Source organism: Musca autumnalis, unplaced genomic scaffold (assembly GCF_047663935.1).
Source record: "Musca autumnalis isolate F117 unplaced genomic scaffold, ASM4766393v1 scaffold_1, whole genome shotgun sequence".
In the NCBI taxonomy this organism is placed as follows: Eukaryota; Metazoa; Arthropoda; class Insecta; order Diptera; family Muscidae; genus Musca; species Musca autumnalis.
The window spans coordinates 52,089,541-52,114,172 of NW_027411644.1; positions in this window are offsets into that span (position 1 = coordinate 52,089,541).

Consider the following 24,632-nt stretch of genomic DNA (forward strand, 5'->3'; position numbering starts at 1 on the left):
GTTCCGCCCATTTCTAGTTTTTTTTTTCGAAATATTCGAGTTAGTATATTATGGAATCCTTGCATTTTAGGTATATAGTGTCTTCGGCAACTTTATTTACAGAGGAGGATGTGGACAATATTCTTGTTAAAAATTTTAACCCTCATGCGGTTCATCAAAGTGGACTTTTTGGTCCTTTTTTCGAAAATCTTTCAAAAACTCCTTTAAAATGTGATCATATTATATCCAAATATTTTACAAAATTGTTCGTCATAAAATTTTACTATACAGAATACACCAAATCTATGAATCTTATCTAATCGGCAGAAATCTCTAAAAATTAAAAGCACGTTTTGTGGTTAAAGTCGGACTTCATCTGAGTTTGTTCAAAATTGTCCCACAAAACATAACTTTAGAGAGATGATGTCAAAAACTAAAATATTCTTCGTCAAATTTCTCTATTGATTACCAAAGAAATGAAATGTCTATTTACATTATATATCATAAAAATATCAGTATCAATTTTGCTGAAAAAACATGAAAATATTTTCAAATTATTTTGATGAAATTTTTTTCCTTCTTTTTTCGAGTTGGTACATAAAAGCTATATGAAACTTGGATCTAGGTGAAAAGTGTCAAAAGATGAAAAATTCTACACAAAATTTCACGATGAGTTTCAGAATAAACCATATATCTAGCTATGCAATTTCCTTACGAAAATTAGATTACAAATGTATATATATTAGGATGAAATTATATGTTTAAATTTTGGACTGTTAATTTTACATAATTCTATAGTGGATCAAAATCTGCCAAAATCCTTTACTATTTTAAGTATTTTTAAAGAAAGAAATGTTTCAAATGAAATTTCATTATGAGTCTCTGAATAAATGAAATCTGTAACCATAACATATAACATTCTTAGCAGCCCTTGTTTTTGATATAGGGTTTAGGGCCATATTTCACAATTTTTATCCCGATTGTCGTTGTGATTGAACAATATAAATATCTTGTTGGTGGGTTTTCGTTATAAATTCGTACAGAAAATATTGTGAGCTCCATTTAAATAGTTTTTGAAACATTTGAGGTGATTATATATTTGAAAAATATAGAAAACCCAAATCGGACCTGCCAATATTGCAAATTTTTAGTACTTTTAACATAAATTACGTAGTTAGGATAAGCCATTGGTTGCTTATATAGTATGTGAAAATACGTGAGTCGTCTACGGATATGGCGCAGTGGCAATATAGTTGTCATATGAGCTCTCACATGCACGATTTTACGTGGTAGGGCCCCACTTTTTTAAATATGTTATATCTCTGAAGCTACTGAACCGATTTTCCTGAAAATTTCAGAGAATGTGCAGGGATGACCCCTGGTAAAAATAGGTTATATATCTTGTGGAATTTCGGAGGGGCGGGTTACCTCTCCTAGGCCCTATTTAAAAAAACTCCTAATTTTGTTAAACTTGCCAAAATATCGGTTTGAAAATGAATTCGTTCTACAACATTTCTGAACAAACAGAAAACGAGATATGTACAAGGAAAAGAAAGGAAAACAAGCTAAGCATAATCCTGACATAGCCACAAAGAAGTTAAAAATGGCAAAATTAACAAAAGAAATAGGACCACAGGTCCGTGTGTGCCAACTCAATATCGAGCAAACCAAAGTCGGACTATCTGTCCAGATTATTGACAGATAAAAAAGTTGACGTCGTCCTTATTCAGGAAACTCATACAGGTTCACACCAAACATTACACAACAGAGGCAATATATCTGGCTATAAACTTCTAGCAGCTATCAATCACAGAAAATACTGCATCGCTACGTATGTACACAATGATATATCTTCTGCTGAGGTGATCTTACGTTTAGATACAGGAGACATGTCAATAATCACAACTCTGATACAAGGCCTGCACATCGTAAACATCTATAAACCTCTGGAAAACGTACTGCCCGTCTACCCCCACCCGGATGTCTACTGCGGTGACTTCAACAGCCACCACAGTCTCTGGAGATATGCCAACGAAGATGAAAACGGCGAGCGGCTCTAGCAATGGTCGGAAAATCATGTTTTCCACCTACTGATGCCAAGGACCCCTGCAGCTTTTGATCTGCCAGTTGGCACCGTGATTACAATCCCGACCTTTGCTTTGTTTCGGGTTCCAACGACAACCCCCTCACAGCCTCAAGACGCATGCTGCCTCACTTTTCTCAAAGCCAACACCGTCCGTCAATTGTAAACATTTGCATAACCGTTCCGATTATAAGATCTACCGCCAAACCAAGGTGGAACTTTCGCAAAGCTGTCTGGCCCAAATTCACCGATAAACTCGACGGGGACGTTAGATTTATACCCCCTAAATCCAACAACTTCGAACGTTTCTCTGACTTGTTATTGCCACTGCCAAAAAGTGCATCCAAAGAGGCTTCCGTACAGACTATATCCCATGCTGGAATGAGGACAGTGATTGACTTCTCGAAGAATTCCGTGGTAAAAATCCATGTCCAACATGAGCTTCATACACTCCAGTCGTAAAGCGTGGCAACTTCATCGTAAGCTTGGGGCTGCAAACCCCCCATTATCCACAAGTCTTAAGATGGATCCAAACATCATTGCTGCCCATATAGTCAATTTATCCAAGGCCGAGGCTGACAAAACGTTCACACGAAACATTAACTCAGTATTAAAGGTCCTACGTAGTCACACCAACCCAAATGACTCCTTCTCCCACCCTTTCTCTGTATCGGAAATTGACCAAGCACTGTCAATGATGAAAAATGGAACAGCAGCAGGGGTGGATTGCATTTAGCCAGAGTTCATAAAACATAGTGACTCCCGTACTAGGAAATGGCTTGCCAGATTCTACACCGATATCCTTCACTCAGGCCGTATCCCGAGTCTCTTTAAGAAGTCAAAAGTCATTGCCCTTCTCAAAAACCCAGCTGAAGCTTCTAGCTAGCAACCGTTTGCACTTCTCTCAGTGTGCCTAAAGTTATTTGAAAGGCTTATATTGAGCCGAATTGAGGAAGAAATGGAGAAGTTGATCCCACCTGAACAAGCTGGATTTAGAAAAGGTAGAAACTGCATCGACCAAGTACTAGCACTCACGAATTTCATAGAAAATGGTTTCGATCAGATGCAAAAAAACAGCGGTGTCATTCGTCGATCTGTCGGCTGCCTATGACACAGTATGGAAAAAATGACTCCTGCTGAAACTAAATAAGACGCAGTACAATTTGCAACCTTATATCAGCTCTCTTCAGCGACCGCTTCTACATTGTTCATCTAAACAACAACCATAGCAGAACGAGAAAACTCAGCAACGGCTTGCCACAGGGCTCAGTTCTAGCTCCAACACTCTTCAATCTGTACATCCAAGACCTTTCTGAGACTGTTTCCCGCAAGTTCATATACGCGGACGATATGGCGTTCGCAGTTCAAAACTCTAAGTTTCATATTTTGGAAAAGGCTTAAGAGGATGAGCTATCAATAATCTCATCCTTTTGCCGAAGATGGAGACTAAAACCCAGTCTATCGAAAACCGAAGCATGTTGCGTCCACCTCACGCATATTGATGCAGGAAAAAAACTTACAGTTCGCCTCAATGGGCCTGTTCTCTCCCATAACTTTAATCCAAAATACCTGGGAATAACCCTTGACAGAACCCTTTCGTTAAAACAACACCTAGATAAAACAGCCCAAAAAATCAAATCTAGAAACAACATCATCCAGAAACTCGCAGGAACGAATTGGGGTGCCTCGGCCAACTGTCTTCGAACTTCTGGTTTGTCTCTGGTATACTCAACATCTGAATACAGAGCTCCTGTGTGGCTCAACAGTCACCACGTAAAACGAATTGACACCCAACTAAACTCCACCATGAGGTTGATAACAGGGACACTAAAATCAACACCGATAGAATGGCTTCCAATGCTATCGAACATTCAACCTCCAAACTTAAGAAGAAAACACGCTCTTCTCCAGGGGTATAACAAAATTACCGGAAATACCAGCATGCCCCTCAATCGAAATTTATCAATAGCATATGAATCCAGGCTGAAATCCAGAAAACCGCCTTTATTACTTGCCGAACAGCTTCACAGCGAAAATTTTAATACACAAACTGTTTGGCTATCGCTGTGGAACTCTTTTGGTCGCAGCAGTCCTCTTTTCAACCCACAAAACAGAACAAATGAATTCGACCTACCACGCAAACCTTGGTGTAATTTAAATCGACTCAGCTCTTTCACAGGCCGATGAATGGAAAATCTACACAGATGGGGTCCCGCCGACGACGCTAGCTGTGTGTGCGAAGCCCAAACCCAGTCGATCGACCACATAATTTACAATTGTCCGATACTATCTTTTCCAGGAAATATTGAGGAAGTACAGCCCTTTCAACAGACGTAATATCCTGGCTAAACACATTGAATCTGTAGATACATAAAATCAAAAATAATTCTTTAATTTAAAACAATCCATACGCTAAATAAATAAATAGTGGTAAAAAAGTGGAATATTTGTATGTAGTATGTTTGTGGATAGTTTAAGATCCAAAATCTGCAAGAACAGCTGCGAAAGGCTTAATGGTCTTCTAGATATTGACAAAATTTTATAACAGCACAAACTATTTTACCTCAAAAAGTATTTTGCCTTTTACATATTTTTTTAAGAAAATTAAATTACATTTTTGTGACAAATGACAAGATTTGTATAGCAACCGTTGGAGATTATCACATTCTACAGCCGTTTCGGCAACAGTTCCACCATCTTGCGACATGTTTTCGGGGATATTTTCTCCAGTTTTCCTACATTAATTTCTTCTACAATATATTAAATTACTTTTGCTCATTACCAACATTAATCCCTAAGAAAACCAGCGAAAAATGATTCGCCCCTACCTTCAAATCATAACAAATGCATAAAGAATAAATAAAAAGTTAAGATACATCGCAAATAGTGAAAGAAATTACAGTTTGGAACTATGCAAATCAAGAACAGAGGCAAAAAATTATTTAAAAAATCGCAAAGATCCTTCCTGACCGCTTCCAAAAATTAAGAGGGTCATCAGTATTAATCATGGAACGAATGTCTTAGATGAAGTGTCCGCAAGGTTCCAAAATCCAGAGATATTTATGGTTATGTAGCAAGAAAAAAAATAGAAAATATGCCATGACCTCTGAAGTTATAAAATTAGATTTTAATTTCAATATAACTTACTTTAAAATCCAATTACAAATTTACACTTTCGCCAATTTGTATATGGAATGATAAAATGTCAATATATGTATATTAGTATTTAAATTTTTTTTACTAAATGTAATTATTTTTGGGACATTTCATGCCGTCGATTATATAATATTACCCATTAGAATTTCACAACAAAAACATTGGGGTTTCCAAGAATGCAAACCCCAAAAAAAAAATTCTAAATGAATGAATTCATTATTGTCATTTGTTTATCAAAAAATTATCAATATTTGATGGCTTTTATGGTATTTAACGCTGGTAATACCTTTTGTGGATGTTGGCAACCGAATTGCGGGAACTAGAACTGGAACATTGCTGCTACTGTTTTTTGTGTGTGTGTGTGTGTGTTTCTGATGAAGTAATTGCTGATCTGATGTTATTACGATTTTTATTAATTTGTTATTTTTATTTTTGCTATTGTTGTTGTTTTTTACTATTTATTATTCAATACAAATTACAAAAGGAAACCGCAAAAATGCCTTAACCACATTGCTTGGCAAGTTTTGAAATTTATTTTTATTGTAACTCAACTTTTTTTTCTGTAACTCAATTTTTTTATACATCGATTTTTTAACTTCACTTGATGTTATTGTTGCTGTTTTCGTTTGCTATTATTTTTTAATAAAGCAAATTTTTATTTTCTTATATTTTTTCTCTTTTGGTAAATATTTAAACAACTTTATTTATTTTTGAAATAAATTTTGAAGTCATATTTTTTTGGCTTATGGAATTTGTTATTATTCCGAAAAATTTCACATTTCCTTTGGTTATTTAATTTTGAATTTCAAATTGGAAAAAATATTGCACTTTTATTTCATTTTTTTAAGAACTATTCTTATTGGAATTTTTACCTTTTTAAATATTTTATATTTATTTCAAGTAATCCAATTGTTGTTGTTGGTGGTTTGTTTCACACAGATTTGTTTCTTTACATTGCGCCTTGGTTAGAACAAATTGTTATTATGAATGAGATAACTTCTAGAGAAGTTAACTTATATTTTTTATTTTGTTTTTTTTTTTCACAATCACAACAACAAATTCTCCTGCACCCACTGTATTTTGTTGTAGGGGTTTGTTTGCTTCTTTTTTTCTTTTCAGAACCGTTTAAAAATCTACGATTTTCTTATTGGTTCTTGTGTGTGTATGTAGTTGTAATTTTATTTAATAATATTTTATTTTTCCTTTTCTAATTTGTAAACTATTTTTTGGTTTAATATTTTGTTTCTATTATTTATTTTGTTGTTGTTTTTCTTCGCAAGTTTTAAACCCAAAAGAACATGAAAAATCACAGACACAGACGAACCGTCTCTCTGAAAAGACTTTTTTATAATAATTTTAACAAATTCCAACTACAACTTAACAACTCCAACAGTCGTCGACCAATTGACTTGGACTGGCTGGCTGTGGCTGTTTGGCAAGCTCACAACATCCGACCCAACTTGTATGAATGAAAAACCGAACAAGCTCTGTTCGTTTGTTAGCCCCCCATGAATGGTTGAAGTGTGTTATTGTTGTGCTCGCTCTTTGTATCTGTAGTTCGTATGGATATGAGTAGCTAAACATCTCTTAGATACATTTTGCGTTTATGTTCCACAAAGAGAAATGTAACAAATTCGAGCGACTGGCAATGAGATTCATATTCAATGAATGCTTCTCATGAATGCCGGTATTTGAAAATTGCATGGCAAAGCTTTATTAGTGTTCCTTCGTTAATGTTCGCACCAATCGGCAAAGTACAAAAGTACAACGACGATACACGGATACATCCATTCAAACACAGTCGTATCGAGCAAGAGGGTTACCAAGTAATGGCATGTATGTTATGACGGAGAACAATTGGGATTTTTCCAAATGCTAAATTCGTTCTAATAAGAAATTTCATCTATGCATCTATTCCAACAAATTTCAGGTGGAATGTTTTATACCCTCAACGAAGGCAAAATACCAAATTTCAGCCATTTCTGTGGAATATTGAGGCAACAACCTACAAAATACCGAAAATCGTGAGGTACCATTCAATGGGGGCTACTTAACGACGTGGACCTATGCCCACAAATTTCAGGTAGAAAGTTGTATACCCCTAACGAAGACTAAATACCGAATATCAGCCCTTTCGGTGTGATAATGAGGCTTAATCCTTCAAAATACCGAAATTCGGGAGGTACCGTTCAATTGGAGCTATATCAAAATGTGGACCTATATAGCCCATTTTCAATACCAAACATCCTAGGAGTGATAGAAACTTCTGTACCAACTACTAAGGGTCTATCGTAAATATTGCAAGGTGTATCTTGATTTCAACAGAGAAATGGACGGACGGACAGACGGACATGTTTATATCGGTATAGAATTTTATGTTGATCAAGAATTTATTTTATATATACGAAATATACCAATATTTCGATATGTTACAAACGGAATGATAAAGTTAATTATGCCCTCCATATTATTGTGGAGGGTATAACAAGTTGTGGAGGATGTACCCGAAAAAATGGTCCGACATTTCTTACAATAAATGTCGTGCCCACCAGTCATTTTAGAGGCATGTTGTCAGGAAACTTCGACTTGACCACAAAAAATAGATCGTTATATCAGAACCACAAGGACTTCCATCGATGAGAATTTTAAAATAATCCTCGAACGGTCTTAAACTGCATCTGAGCCAAAATTTTTAATTTTTGTGTAAGGCAGGCAACTGAAGGAGTGGTCCGATATCGTGCATCATTCAACTTGATTAAAGTTTGGAAAGGTTGATTCAATGTCATTTACTTCTTTCGATTATTATTGTGCCATATTAGTTGGTCACCGTAGAATTTATTTACAGCTTTGGGACCATTCCCAGTAAAAATACTCATTACAAAACCTCCTACTAACCCATTATTTTAACAAGTGAGCAAAGGCTATAGTCGGAACGGGGCCGACCCTGTGTTACCGTACACCACTACCCCTGTGCATAAGCTTTTCACTGGTAAACATTTCTTTTAGGGAATATAATCCGAATACCATCAAACATAATATGCCTCTTTCTCTCGGGACCCCCATAAGCAACCAAAATTTCGTGACCATCCGATCAAATTGCGTGATTGCAAAAAATGGAAAAATTGGATGCATTGTGGTATCTCCCTTGTTTGGCCACCTTCGCCAACCTACTTTACACCAATTTAAAGGTAATATTGTCTTCTTCAATTGACAGGCTTTGCCGTTGGAAACCCCTACTAGAAGCCGATATATTCACAAAGAATAAAACTTTGAATTTGTCGTCACATGAGTTTTTCCCCATTCCGACCCCTAAATATTATCCGACTATCACTACAATCAATAGGCTTCTTCCTCTGTGGGGCCCGCATCTACCCCCAAAATCTAGTGACTATCCGATCAAAATTCCAACCGGTAGCGTGATTACAAAAAATGAAAAAAAAAAAGAATATATTACTGACTTTTGCAATATCTCGGTTGTTTGCTCACTTACGCCAGCATACTTTGCATCAATATAAAGGAGACCTTTTCTTCTACCATTGGGTTTTCTTTTTGGAATGCTCCTACCAGAAGCGGAGATATTCGCATAAGAAAAAAACTTTGACTTTTCTCCACATAAGCTTTTTGCTTATTCCGACTCCTGAATATTATCTGACCATCACCAAACTTAATAGGCTTCTTCCTCTGCGGGACTCGCATCAACTCCCAAAAAATTCGTGAAGATCCGATCAAAATTTCGACCTGTAGCGTGATTACAAGGAAATCGGAAAATGGGATGCATTACCGACTATTGTGATATCTCTGTTGTTTGACCACCCACGACAGCCTACTGTACATCGTTGTAAAGGTGATATTTTCTACTTTCCTTGCCAGGTTTTGCTTTTGATATACCTCTTAAAGAAACAGAGCTATTAGCTTTGAAATAAAATGTTGACTTTTCTCCAAATAAGTTTTTTGCCCATTACGACCCCTAAATATTATCCGACCATCACCAAAATCAATAGGCTTCTTTCTCTGTGAAACCCCCATTAACCCTCAAAATTTCGTGACGATCTGATCAAAATTGCGACCTGTAGCGTGATTTCCAAAAAAATGGAAAAATGGGATGTATTACCGACTATTGCGATATCTCCGTTACCTACGTCACCTACGCCGACCTAGTTTGCATCGTTGTAAAGATGGAATCTTCATCTTTCATAGCCAGGCATTGCTTTTGGAAAGTCTTCAGCCAAAGCTGTGATATTCGTCATTATTATTAAAATCGCAAAAATGAAAATTTGGGTTTTATTTGCGACTATTGTGATATCTTCGTTGCTTGACCACCTACGAGAACCTACTTTACATCGATAGAAAGGTGATATTTTCTGCTTTCATTTTCAGGTTTTGCTTTTGGCATACCCCATATAGAAGCTGAAATATTCGCTTTGGAAAAAAACGTTGTCTTTTTATCCACATACGTTTTTTGCCCATTCCGACCCCTAAATATTATCCGACCATCACCAAAATCAATAGGCTTCTTCCCCTCCGGGACCCCCCATCAAGATCCAAAATTTCGTGACGATCCGATCAATATTGCGACCTGTAGCGTGATTACAAGGTTTAGATGGACAGACGGACGGACGGACGGACTGACGGACGGACACACATAGCCAGATCGACTCAGCTCGTCAAGACATTCATTTTGGTATATATAAGTATGGGTCTACGACCATTATTTCGATGTGTTACAAACTTTTTGGCCAAAACCAACTTATAATACCCTCCCCATATAGTGGTGTAGGGTATAAAAAGGGCATGTCGCGCGAAGTAAGTGGTTTTTTGACCACTTAAATATGTAGTTAGAGAAGTAGTGATGACTTTTAGTAACTACTTATTTAACGACTTACATAAGTGGCCTAAAAATATCTACTTACTTCGCGCGACATGCCCTTGTTAAAATAATAAATTAGTAGGGGGTTTTGTAATGAGTATTTTTGTTGGGTTATGTCAGGAAGCATAGACTTGTTTACGAAAAACATGATGTCGCATTTAACCGGATCGCAAAGAATACTCTAGTTAAAACTTTCCGTAGCCCTTTAACTGCACTTAAGCGAAAATTTTGGGCTTTTGTGAGGCAGGTGTTGGAACTAGATGTATGTTTGATAGACATTTAAGGATATGACTTAATCGGATACCCAATTCGATTATTATGGTGTCCTTATCATTTTAGTTGATGCCAGCAGAGTTTTTTATAGCTTTGGGTTATAGAGTTGGGTAATCCAGTTCCTAGTTCACTGTACTACTTCCAAAACGTATGAGTAACGTCATAAATTCGAACGTGTGATATTACGTATACGCAGTTTGTTCATACAAATTATGTGGGTCATTGGAACTGCGTAGTGAACTAAATAGTTTCATATAGTTCATTTGACACTACTCTATTGCCATCGTCATAGGGACCGCAAGACAATCTAGTACAAAAAAATTTAAAAAAATTTAAAAAAAAATCCGAGACATCCCCTTAATCTGCACTTAAGTAGAGTTGTGCCAAAGGAACTATATGGAACTATCTAGTTCACATTTTTTCTTTGAACAAACTGCGTATACTTACTATCACACGTTATATTTCATGATGTTACTCATACGTTTTGGAACTAGTACAAGGAACTAGGAACTAGATTACCCAACTCTACACTTAAGCCAACATTTTGAATAGACCATATTAGAACCTTATCTATTTGTTCAAAAAATGTTTTGATGTGTAAAGTTTAGACCAGATAGCTTACTCCAAATTTGTGAACTGTTGTTGTGGAATTACCTGCAGGAGTGCACCGATATGCCCGATCTTCGATCTTGATCTAAGTTTGACAAAATATTACGAGGTGCAAAGTTTTGTATTAAATCAATTACTCCGTTCGAGAGTTATCGTGTGCACCAACCAGACAACAGGAAACGAATTTCGTCCAAACATACTTGAAGTCCAAGGCGGAGCGACGGTTCGTGAACTAACTCTGGACTAGAGACTCTGGATCTACTATCAGAGATTCTCTTCGCTGAAATTGATAGTGACCTGCGTATAACGAGTCATTATCAAATACTCACTTAAGAGGATGAAGAGCTGATAAATGAAATAACTAGTCCCCCAGGACTGCAATGGTTGATTAACAGCTTTCAGCTCTACAAAACACTGGGACCGGATGGTATAATACCAGCTATGCTTCAGAATGTAGCGGAGCCTGTGTTAACGATCCTTGTGGAGATTTTTCGCATGTACCTGGTTTATGGAAGGAGCTAAATGTTCAAAGCGGGGAAACCAAGTCACACACTACCTGAAGAATATAGAACAATTATGGCCTGTTTCACTAAGACGATTCGAATTCAAATTCGTTCGAATTACTACCAAACTCCTGTTATTGTAGAATTTTTTGTTTTTTGAAACCAAAAATTAATCAAATATTTTTCAAAAAAAAACAGAAGTTTGGTACTAGTTCGAACGAATTTGAATTCGAATCGTCTTAGTGAAACAGGCCATTAGTCTTTCTTCCTGTCAATTAAAGACGATGGAAAGGCTACCGAATCTTGAAATCAGGGCATAATTAAATTCCGAAAGTATCAGCAGATCTCAGCAAGCTAACAGCGAGGAAAATTCAGTGGAAACCGCATTGCATGCGGTTGTTGGACCCGTTGAGAAGAATATGGAAACTCAAACTTTACCTTAGCGGCCTTTTTCCATGTACAGGGGACTTTCAAAAATGTAAAGCTTGAATTTATCAATAACACTCTTAGCAACGCAGGAATTTCCTCCACTAGAATGGAGGGATGAATTAATTGTGAGATGCTGAAATGCAGGATAATCAAGCAGAAAGTTCCGTGAGGAAAGCTGTTAACAGAGGAATAACACATGTTGGGGTTCTCTCACTTGTACTCTGTCTTCGGTTGATAAACGAAAATCTTGTGTGTTTCGACCAGTTGAAAACTAAAATAATGGCCTATGTTGATGATGTAGTAGTGCTGATAAACGGTAAATGTTTACCAACCTTGTCTTACATTATGCAAGGAGATCTGGTACAACTGTGAACTTGATCTTTGGACAATGGTCTTGGAGTTAATCCAGAGAGGAAGGAACGCGTACTACTCACCAGAAAATGTAAACTTCCCGATTCCCAGTAGAAATTGCATTAGAACGTTCTCCGGAAGCTTAATATATCGGTAAAATCCTGAACCATCACTTGACATGGAAAAGAAATATCGAGCACCAGTGCACTCTACCCGTCCAAGAACTCCTGGTCTAAGGCACCAACCAACAAGTCTTACACTGACTGTATATATGTCCATCTTAGCCTATGGAGAATTTGCTGATGTCTTGTAAATAAATCAACACTTTCCAAACTATAAGGTGTAAAAATGGCTGCGTTAATTCTGATTACCGGAGTAATCAAAAGCACCCCTCAGTCTGCTTTGGTTGTGATTCTGAATGTCAAACCTCAGAATATTCTGGTCCAGTTTCAGTTTGCGAAGATGGCTTTTAGACTCCGAGAGCGAAGATCGTGGCGGGTTTAATATTTTGGACCTGCGAAACCCAATTGAACTCAACATTTTGCCACCGTTGAACGTTTGCCTAGGAATCGAATCTTTGTATTGATAGAAGACCTCTTCCATGGATATAACAACTTTTAATAGTCTTCTATTGATAGAATATCTTCCAGTGGTCCTTTTAGGATACAATATATAAAATGTATAGTCGACTTTACTGCCAGAGATACAGTTTGTCAAGTAATTGTTTTCGAACCAAGAAGACGAACATTTGTTTCTATTAATTGATGGAAAATGAGACATACTTGTGATAAAACTGTCGAGTTTAATATTTTGGACCTGCGAAACCCAATTGAACTCAACATTTTGCCACCGTTGAACGTTTGCCTAGGAATCGAATCTTTGTATTCGGCGTGCAAGGCGGGTGTGTATACCATTGCACCAGGATGACAGGTTTGACTTAGCCTCAGTAGTTATTCCAAGCAGGGGTATTTAGCTGAAGTTAAGTCTTCTCCGGACGTAGAGATTTTTAGTATCACAAAAGCAGCAGAATTGTCGATAGTTAGGCGGCCCTTAAAGCTCCCAAGTCATGGATCATAAAGTCATGATGACGTAGCTCGAGGTGACTCTAAGTCAATCGATTTACCAGTTAATGAATCTATCAATTTCGTAAGATCTACCATGAGAATGCATACAGGCGCCTTATGGAATCGGCCGGGCCGAACTTTTTATACCCTCCACCATAAAATAGTCTTTATTAAAATTGAATATTTAATTGCCTTTCACAATTTTAGATGGAAAAATGTTTCTACCATGGATACCCCAAATGCCTAAATTATCTAATCTAATTTAAAAAATGTGTTCAATCAGTAGAGTTGGGCAATCTCGTTCAATTGAACGATCCGGATCACTGTCCTCGTTCAAAGGCGAATGAGTAACATCAAAAAACCAACGTGTGAAATTAAGTATACGCAGTTTTGCCAAAGAAATTACCGGTGTCCATTGAACGAGATAGTGATCCGGATCTTTCAATTGAACGATATTGCCCAACTCTATCAATCAGGTGAAAGGTAAAACCTACATGATATATCAACGTGTCGACCTAACCTTACAATATTTGATGGAAAAGTTTTATAACTGCAAGGAACCTCAAAAGTCAAGTAACGGGTAGTTCCGTCAAACAATGTTGCTAAGACCCTCAAAATAACGAAAATCGGGGCGTCCGCTATGTGGGGGCTATACCAAAACTTGGACCTATATTGACGGTTTTTGGTGGAGATGTTTCGTGACCACTGAGAATCTGAAATGTCAAATTACAGCTAGTTCAGTTAAAACAATTTGCTAAAATCCTCAAACTACCGAAAATCGGAAGGTACCGTTATATATGGGGGCTATACCAAAACATGGATTTATATTGATGATTTTTGGTGAAGAAGTTTCGTGGCCACTGAGAAACTCAATGGTCAAATTACATGTAGTTTGGTTAAAAAATTGTAGCTAAAATCCTCAAAATACCGAAAATCGGGAGGTACCGTTGTAGTGGAGCTATACCAAAACATGGACCTATGCCTATCATTTTTGGGAATATAAGTTTGATGATCACTAGGAACCCTAAATGTCAAATTATAGCCAATTCGGTTTAAAAATGTGAGTAAAAACGCCAAAATACCTGAAATCGAGCGGTACCGTTATATGGGGTCTATACCAAAACGTGGAACGATTTAGCCCTTCATCGAACTTGACCTGCCTGCAACCAAAATACCCATCTTCACAAAATTTCAGAGTCCTATCTCAATTTTTGTGGATGCTAGAGTGAATACCAAAGACGGACGGACGGACATGCGTAGATCGACTCAGAATTTTCTTCCGATCAAGAATATACATACTTTATACGGTCGCAAATGATTATCTCAACGAGTTACAAATGGAATAAAAAACAAACTTAATATACCCTCCATACTATGGTGGAGGGTATAAAAATAAAATTTAATTTTTTTTGAAATTCTTTTTCCATCGGTTAACGTTAACCCGTGCCAACCTAGCAATCTTTTTTCCCATAGTATTTTTTATGGGTCCAAATTTACATTTTCGTACTATGTAAATAAAGATCGGTCAGATAACCCGTGCTTATCGTTAACCGATCGTCATAAATTTTTGTAGATATCGTTTTTTAGCCACAACAATGAACTAGTAATTTTTTTTCATGGTTGATTGCGACATGGACAACATTCTCATTCTACGATGTATATATGTATATGTTCAACGTGTTCGCTTTTTTGCGTACATAAATAACGTCGGAATTATAAACGAAGAAAAAGAAAGTCCCATATCATATAAGGGAAGATTCCGCTTTTTTCTGAGTGTTGAAATAAAGAATAAACATATCGGTGAAGATTGGATAAAAGTAAGGAGCAAATTCGACATGAATTTGTACACCCTAAAATTAAAGAAGTGGTGTAGGGTATCACATTGTCGGCCCAGGTCGGCTATAGTCTTTTCATACTTATTATACCTACGATTGTAATTTAATAAATTAATTTAATTCTACTCCCTTAATTTTACAAACAAATCAACAAATTCCTAATGAAAAATTCCTACTTGGTTTCCCCATTTATCATCCCATTTGCAAAATACGGTAAGCCCTTCATTCTCAAAACCAAACAAATAAGTGACTGGTCGTCGTTTTTGTATATGTTGTGTTAATGTTCTATACATCATTCGCGTTTACCTTTCGTGTAAATTACTCTCAGCTGATGAGAAGCAGGCAGAACCCACATTCATATGTCTTTCTCAGCTAACTAAAATTCCTGGTGGTTAAATAAGAAAACCATAAAAAAGTGAGTAGCGTAGCTGGTACGAGAAAGAGAATCATCATCAACCCGTATAAAATACACGTTACTTGTTATCCTTGTGGTGCGAGACAGTGTGGAGACGTTTGTTCAACTTGCGAGTTTTTTTCTTTTTTTAACGTATTCTTGGTGGTGTGTTTTGGTTAACGGGTCCCCAGCATGTTCTACTGCTTGCCATGTTCTTAAAACTGCAATGTTTTTTGAACAAGGATGACTGTCTTTTGGAGGCCCATTTGTCGTTGTTTTATTGCCATAAAAAACAAAGAAGTTCATTTTGTTTTTATTGGGTGTCTGCATAAATGCTTCTCTTCGTTTATTTCATCCTGTATACGATTTTTATCACATTTGTTTTGGTTTCGTGTTTCGTTTCCAAAAAAGGAGAAGAGGAAAATAAGCCAAATGCTCTTTATGCTCCTTGCTGTAATGACACAACTCTCTTTGGTAGAAATATTCTCATTGCATATCCTGCATACATAAAACATATACCTATTCTCTATCTCTCTTATTGGAGAGACTAATATGATGTAATATAATTTTATGGACAAACAGGTTTAAAAATGCCTACAAGTTTATCAAAAATGGCAAAACAAAATATTTGATAAAAAATTGGTCCTTTATAGCCTGTTTATATTATTGCTTTTTGCGAGGATAACCTTCTTTATGAGAATTTATTTGACGTATATGCAATGGAATTGGAGTTTGAAACCCAGTGGGTTTGTTAAATCCCGTTATATGTTAACGTTCTAATACAGGGTGGGCATAAACTGATTTACCTTTATTGATAAAGACCGTATACTCTATGGCGTATAAGAAATTTCATTAAAATAGCATAGCTGTCCAGGGATTTTCATAGATTACGTATTCTTCAAGGTGTGTCCGTAGATAGAAACGACTAAAGTCTCCAGCCGTTTTTTGATTTGAGAATGTAATTACAGAAAATCGGAAAATTAGTGGGAATTATAAAATTAAAGCGGCACTTGGCAACCCTGCATTATTTATCTGAGCTTCTAATAGATACAATGCTACTATATAACTTACACTGTAATTTTTTTCAGATACTTTTTATCTCTTAATTAGGTGAAACAAATGTGGAACTTATTTGTAAACCAAAACTAAACAAATCTATTCTCTTAAATATGTACTGACAATTCCACTCAATGTCTAGCGTTTCAAATAGAAAGCAAAATAAAACAAGTAAAAGAGTGTCAGTCGGCTTTGCCGACAGAAGTATACCCTCAGCCAATGTGAATTGAAACTTTCATCTACGGACAGATAGAATGTATTTAGCGTCTCTTCAGAATTTTGTGGCCCTTTTTAACATTTGAACTTGCCGACCAAAATGTGGATTAGGAATTAACACAAATGTTGAACTTTTGTTGGTGGAGGTACCCTTAGGGAGGACCGATATGGGCCATTTTAGAAGTTAAACTTAATTTTGATAAAATATTAGGAGATCCAAAGTTTGGACCAAATTGGTTGCACCATTCAAGTGATATCGACCTAACATTTTAGTGACATTTTTTTAAATATTGGGGAGAAGTACCGGAAGTTGGGGACCGGTATTGCCCCATGAAACTAAGTTTGGATAAAATATGACGAAGACCAAATGTTGCACCAAATCGGTATAACAGTTCGAGAGCCACATATGGTGACATCTTACACTTTCGGGACGTTTTCCCAAGAAATATGGGCCTGCTCCTGAAAAAACTTTTACCGTCGTAATGGAGGTAGCGGATGCAAATCTCTTCAACAAAAATCAAAGTGATTCGAGAGCAGGTCTCAAAGTGAATTTATCCGAAATTTTGTGTGGGAGGTACCCAAAGGAGTGCACAAATATAGTCCATATTCGAACCTGATCTATATATGGTAGATATATTAGGATGTACAGTGTATGGATTACATCAGTCACTCCCTTCAAGAGTTATCGTGCGCATATTTTTGAATTTTTGTGAGGGAGGTACCTGTAGGAGTGGACCGACATGGTTTATCTTCGAACTTAAACTATGTTTGGACAAAATATTACGAAGGCCAAATTTTGTACCGAATTGGCAGATCCTTTCGAGATTTATCTTGCGCTCCAACCACTACACACGGTGTAATAGGGGTTTTTTGCACCTTTCAGGCTATTTTCTCAGGAAGTATGGACTTGCCACTTATGAAACTTGTACCATCGTATGGGGGACAGCAAATACAAGTTGCTACAACAAAAATCAAAGCGATTCGAAAGCAGGTCCTAAACTGAACTTTTCCGAAATTTTGTGAGGGAGGTACCCGAAGGAGTCGACCAGTGGTCTTTTTTAAGATACAATATATGAGGAAAAGACTGTTTTTTAAGTTTTCCATCGGAAAAAATTGAAAATTTTTTTAAGCTACCCGAAGGATTTCTTTGCATGGATTGAGAAAAAATTCCCATTCTCAAATCTGTTCGAGATACTAATTTCGGTTATTGTGCTTAAATGTTATGGCGGTTTCTATTCTGATAATAAGAAAAAATCTTAAAAAAGCGCTACTTATTATATTGAGAAACATTGTAAATTAATGGCTTCCTACATGCTATATGATTACTGAGGTCCCATAACTTTACGGAAACATATGTAAATTTTCGCGGAAAATAAGAAAGAATTAAACGAATTGATAGTTTTCAACATGTTTTAATAAAATTCAAGCAGGTTATGCATTTTAAATATATTTAAACAAGTAAGGAGGGCGTTAAGTACGGCCGGGCCGAACTTGTTATACCCTCCACCACGAGATATATTGAAGTAAAATGGAACATTTAGTATCCTAAATACCAAATTTCAAAAATTTCGGTAAAACAATGTGGCTTACCTTCAAAATACCGAAATTCGTGGGTACCGTTCTATTGGGGTATAACGTGGCTAAAACCTTCAAAATGCTGAAAATCAAAAGGACGCTTCTCTATGCTGATTAATTCTCTTCTGGAATATTTTACAGCCCCATGGAGGACTTAAAAACAAATTTCAGTCTTTCGGTGGGATATTGACGTCACAAACTTCAGAACTACGAAAATCGGGAGGTACCGTCCTATGGGGGCTATATCGAAACGTGGACCTATACCGACGACTTTCAGTTCGAAAGGTTTTTACCTCCAACGCACACCAAATACAAAATTTCAGCCATTTTCGTGGGTTGTTTTAGCCAAAACCTTCAAAATACTGAAAAAAGGAAGTACCGTTATATGGGGACTATATGAAGGCGTGGATCCACACCAACAATTCGCTGGAGGATTGTTTTATACCACCAACGAAGACTAAATACCAAAATTTAGCCATTTCGCTGGAATATTGTGGCCACAATCTTCAAAACACCGATAATCGGGAGGTACCGTTCTATGGGGGCTATACGAAGGTGTGGACCTATACCGACAAATTTTATATGGAATTTTTTATACCCCCAAATGAAGACCAAATATCAAATTTCAGACATTTCGGTGGAATATTAAGGCCAGAACCTTCAAAATACCGGAAATCGGGAGGTACCGTTCATTGATGGCTATATGAAGGCGTGGACCTATACCGAAAATTAGCTGGGGGAAGTTTTACACCCTTAACGAATAGTAAGTTTCAAATTTTAGCCATTTCGGATAGATATTGGGCCCACGACCTTCAAAATACCGAAAATCGGGAGGTACCGTTCTATGGGGGCTATATGAAGGCGTGGACCTATACCAACAAATTTCATATGGAAAGTTTTATACCCCAAATGAAGACAAAATACCAAATTTCAGCCATTTCAGTGGAATAGTGAGGCCACAACCTTCAACATATCGGAAATCGGGTTCTATGGGGCTATATGAAGGCGAGGACATTTACCAACAAAGTTCTGGGGGAAAGTTTTGCACCCCAAACGAAGACTAAGAATCAAATTTCAGCCATTTCCGTGTGATAATGCGGCTAAAACCTTCAAAATACCGATGTCCCACGCATCCAACCATTACGCTACGTGCGCATCCAACCATTACGCTACGTTTCACGGGTGGTTAGGTCGATCTTCAGGCGTATTAGATGTTGTTTTTGTGGCAGACGAAGGCAAAGCTTGGTAACTAGTATATATATCGCACTTCATTAGATAAATGCATATGCGAAATTATGTCAGTTAATTGACACAAAAACAACATCTAATACGCCTGAAGATCGGCTTAACCACCCGTGAAACGTAGCGTAATGGTTGGATGCGTGGGACTTCGGTAGACTCCTAATTTTTCAATGTATCTCTTAGGTCTAACAGCTCAACTCGAAAGAGAATTATTAAATATTACTATAAATGACCTTCGCCTTAATAAGGCAAAAATAAAAAAAAAATATTTAACAAATTTAAAAAACGTTTCACGGTGCTCTTGAAACAATTTTAAATGGAAGGTGCTTACACCTCGGATGTTTTTGCGGATTCTGAAACTACAATGTTTATAGATGAGAAAAATCAAAAAACAAAAAAAATCGCCGGAGCGCTTTTTAAATAAATCGCGATTTAAGTTGAAATTTTAAGGGGTTGTTTAGGTTTTCACGGTTTTGCTTAGAAACCGCAAGTCCTATCAAAATGGGGCCAAAGAAAATGTTGTAGCTATGAAAATTCTCTACAAGATTGACGTTTATGGTATTCTCGTCGGTTTTACCGTTTTTGGGACATAGAAGTTCAAATTGGGACAATTCAAATTCAATTCAATTCTGTATCGCCCCCTTATAAAACAATGTCATGACTGCAAATTCTCAATTTAAACTTATATATCTAAAAATATGTTTCAACTTAGGATAAATTACTTAAGCCAGTCTGGTAGAGAATTTTCACAGCTTTAAGATTTTCTCAGGTCCCATATCGATAAGACTTACCGTATTCAAGCAAAATCGTGAAACCCTAACAACAAAACCAAAAAAAGTAAACTGACCTTCTTTATCTCAAAAATGGTACAGGCTGGAAACAAATGATAAACGTCAATCCTCTAGAGAATTTTCACAGCTACAACACTTTCTTTAGCTCCATTTCCAAGCAAAATCGTGAAAACCTAAAAAATACCTAAAAATTTGAATTTTGACCGCGATTTAATTAAAAATCCCTACAGCGATTTTTTCATGTTTTTGGATTTTTCTCATCTATGAACACTGCTGTTTCAGAATTTACAAAAACTTTCCCTGTGTTAGCGCTTTTCATCAAAAGTTAGTTAAGGCGCACCCTTCATGACATTGTTTTATAAGGGGGCGATACAGTCAGTGCATTGTCCCAATTTGAACTTCTATATCTCAAAAATGGTAAGAACTACAAGAATACTATTAAGGTCGATCTTGTATAGAATTTACATAGCAACAACATTTTCTTTAGTCCCATTTTGATAGGGCTTGCGGTTTCTAAGCAAAATCGTGAAAACCTAAACAACTCCTAAAAATGTCAACTTAAATCGCGATTTATTTAAAAAGCGCTCCGGCGATTTTTTTTGTTTTATGATTTTTCTCATCTATAAACATTGTAGTTTCAAAATCCGCAAAAACTTCCAAGGTGTAAGCACCTTCCATTTAAAATTGTTTCAAGAGCACCGTGGTTTGTAAGAAAAAAATATTTTTTCAAATTTATTTTGTGAGTTAGTTGAAGAAATTGTAAGAAAACTAGGTCGGAGTTATTCATCTATTTTAGGTAAAATTCACGCGAAAATGCACATTTATCATTGTAATCACTTTCCTAATACACGCTAACATCTTGAGGAAGATAGGGAAGATGTATATATAAATTTTGGGTAACTTTCTATGCGGAATAACTTTGAAGGAGAACTGTATCGGGTAATATACATTTTGAAATGTGTGTAAATCGCGAAGTCATCAAAATCATTTAAAGCGGATGCGGTTTCTCGTTGTTTTCTTTTCATTTATAAATATTTACAAAGATTTACTTGGGCAAAGGCGATGTAGCATCGTCTGCAAAAAATTTTATAACGTTTATAATGGGCACAAAGTGCACACATTTTTTATGCGCATCCGATTTCACTATCAACCGTGAAAAAATACATGGATCTAAATCTATTTGACTAAAATCCATCAAAAACCATGGATGTAGCATCACACAGTAATTTTGGGATGAATCGGACACAGTTTCCATACCACTTAACTTTTTAAACTCTGTTTCGGCAAACGCAAGTGATGTGTCGGTTTCTTAACTGAAAAAAGAAACGATCCACAGACAATGCGAATCAATCCGTGATATATTGAAAAACATTTTTCGCAAATTTTTCAATTTTTGCAGTAGCCGTTTTCACTAGATCCGGATGGATTTTCACGATCTATGATTTATTTGATTCGGACCGCCAAAAAACTAAAATATCGCAGGGTACCAGCACACTCAAAAGCATATTGTAAATACTGTACCCAAAAAATAGGTTTTTAGAAAAAATTTCACACTAAATTTTGGCCTTTGGCAGTAGATTACTGTGATGCTGTGTGGGTTACATAGTCAATGTACATATCAAATCTCGAGTAATTTAATCCAATAAATGGTTTTTTGAAATACCCGAGTGCGCGTCCAAGTTAAATCAGAAATACAAAAAAAAACCTAAAATCCGGCTTCAAAATGTCAGCATCAATAAAAGGTGGATGCAGTGGAAATTTTGAAAAATGATACATTAGAAGTGTAATCTTCATTTTGTATTCTTCTACTTTTACTTTGGAAAGATGTCCGTCATTTGAACGCTTTAACCAGCAATCGAATAACAATGTAAAAAACCTCGATAGCTTCAACGTGTTTTTGCCTATTTTTATTCATTTACGGGGTCATAACATCCACGCAAATTAATTGTTTTTTTTTTTTGCTAAAATGTTGAGCTTTGTTCAAAACTACTTAATTTGATCCAGTAATAGTCATAGTTACTGGTAAACTACAATAGTTCGCGTATTATAATAGTACAAACCTTGGCTTCATGGAAACTAATTTTTTTGTCCTACCAGAGATACAGTTTGTGAAGTAATTGTTTTCGAACCAAGAAGACGAACATTTGCTTGTATTAATTGATGGAAAAGTAGACATACTTGTGATAAAACTGTCGAGTTTTATGCAAAAATTTGTTGGCCGACTTTTTTAAGAAAATATTAGATGTATAAACAAACAAACAATCCACGTAGTATAACAATAATAACCAAAACCAATAACTACATGTAATGCAAATTGTCAAATAAATGTTTTCGAAATGTAATGGAGGTTTCAAAATATCCCTTGTTTTCTGTAAATACTTGAAAATCGCATATTATATAGCAGACCCCGGTCCGCGTTACTGACCCGTCGTTGTATTTTCTACCTCACTTCTTCGATCCATTATCTACAGATTGTCAAATTTTTGCGCCCATTGTTGCTGTTGTCTCCTTTTACTAAAGTGATCTAATTATAAAAGTTAAAAAAATGGTTATGTCGAATTCTCCCGCTTATTATGACTTATATGTTTTAGTTTTTTTCATGACTGATGGGCCGTTGAACCTCACCATTTAAGGAAATTTGTAAATATATCGATTTTCTTGATTGGGGCGCAACCAACGTTGTCACGAAAATTTATTTGCAAGCCGATGCATTCACAAGTTTAGCAAATATAGCGATTATAAAACAATAAGTCCCGGAAATTCGTCTATAAATAAAGGGCATTTTGGACCACCTGAAAATTTTTCGGAAATTGCACGAAATTAGGTTCAGTAGTTTTCAAAAAATAATGTATTGAAAAGAGTGGACATGGTCATCAGTTTTCAAGACATAACATATTTAAAAAAAGAGCGTGGTCCGGTATTTTGGCTCTAAATATGTACCTGGGGTACACACAACCCCGTTGCTTCCCAAAATTTATGCTGGAACCGATATAATCTTGAGCTTGGCTTATACATATGGCGTTTAAATGAAAGGCGTGGGAAAGATACCTCACCTTCTCCGAAATTCATAAGGTATTCATAACAATGGCAAACATTGAGTTTTTGCGGCAAATTTGATGGAAATCGGTTCAGTAGTATTGCAGATATAACATATTTAAAAAACAGGTCGGATCTTTAGGCCCCAAGGAGGTACGTAGATTGTAGATTATTCCGTAAGTTTTTAAAACGATACATGCGCATTTTTGCAAATATAGCGTTTCTTTTTTAATATCGCATAGGGGAGGTACCCCACCCCCTTTGGAATTCAATAAAATATGTAGCCTGTTTTCGGGGGCCTTCTCTGTACACTCCCCGACAATTTCAGGAAAATAGGTTCAGTAGTTTATGCAGAAAAAAAATTTAAATTGAAAATCGAAAAAAGCGAGCGTGGTAAAATTTTCTTTGAAGTTGGGTTATGAGTTTTATTCATAAAGATATGTATCCTATTTTCACCGCGGGTCATCCCTGTACATTCCCTGAACATTTCAGGAAAATCGGTTCAGTAGTTTTGTAGATGTCACATATTTAAAAAAGTGGGCGAGGTCAAGCCTTTTGGTCCTAAAAAAATAAATACAATTGAAAATTGAAAAAAGTGGGAATAAAAGTGGACGTGGTCAAATTTTCTTTGCATAGTTATCCAAATTAGTCCAACAGTTTTCAACTGATGCCATTACCAACGAACGACATTTGATTTTCATTTATAGAGATTTATTTTTGAATGAATGCATTTCGATTTTAATTTGAATACAAATTTACTTTTTGATTTTTATCGACAAGTAAGACCTTAACGCCGTTTTCAGCCTGGCTAAAACTTTTAAAATACCGAAATTCGGGCGGTAGCCTTCTATGGGGGCTAAATTAAAATGTAGCCTTTTATAGACAAATATTTGTTGGAATATGATAATCGTTGCCGACGGACAATAGCTTATCGATATCCGTCCGTCTGTCTGTTTGTCTGGCTGGCTGGTGCGCACGATAACTCTCGAACGGATCAACCGATTCGAACCAAATTTTGGGTATCGTAATATTTTGTCCAAGCTTAGTTTAAGTTCAAAAGTGGGCCAGTAAGTTTCAGTACGTTGTCCTTTCGGCTCCCTTTATGGCGGTATAATTTTTTTCTTGCGCAAGTCCATACTTCCTGAGGTATTGGCCTAAAAGCTATAAAAAAAC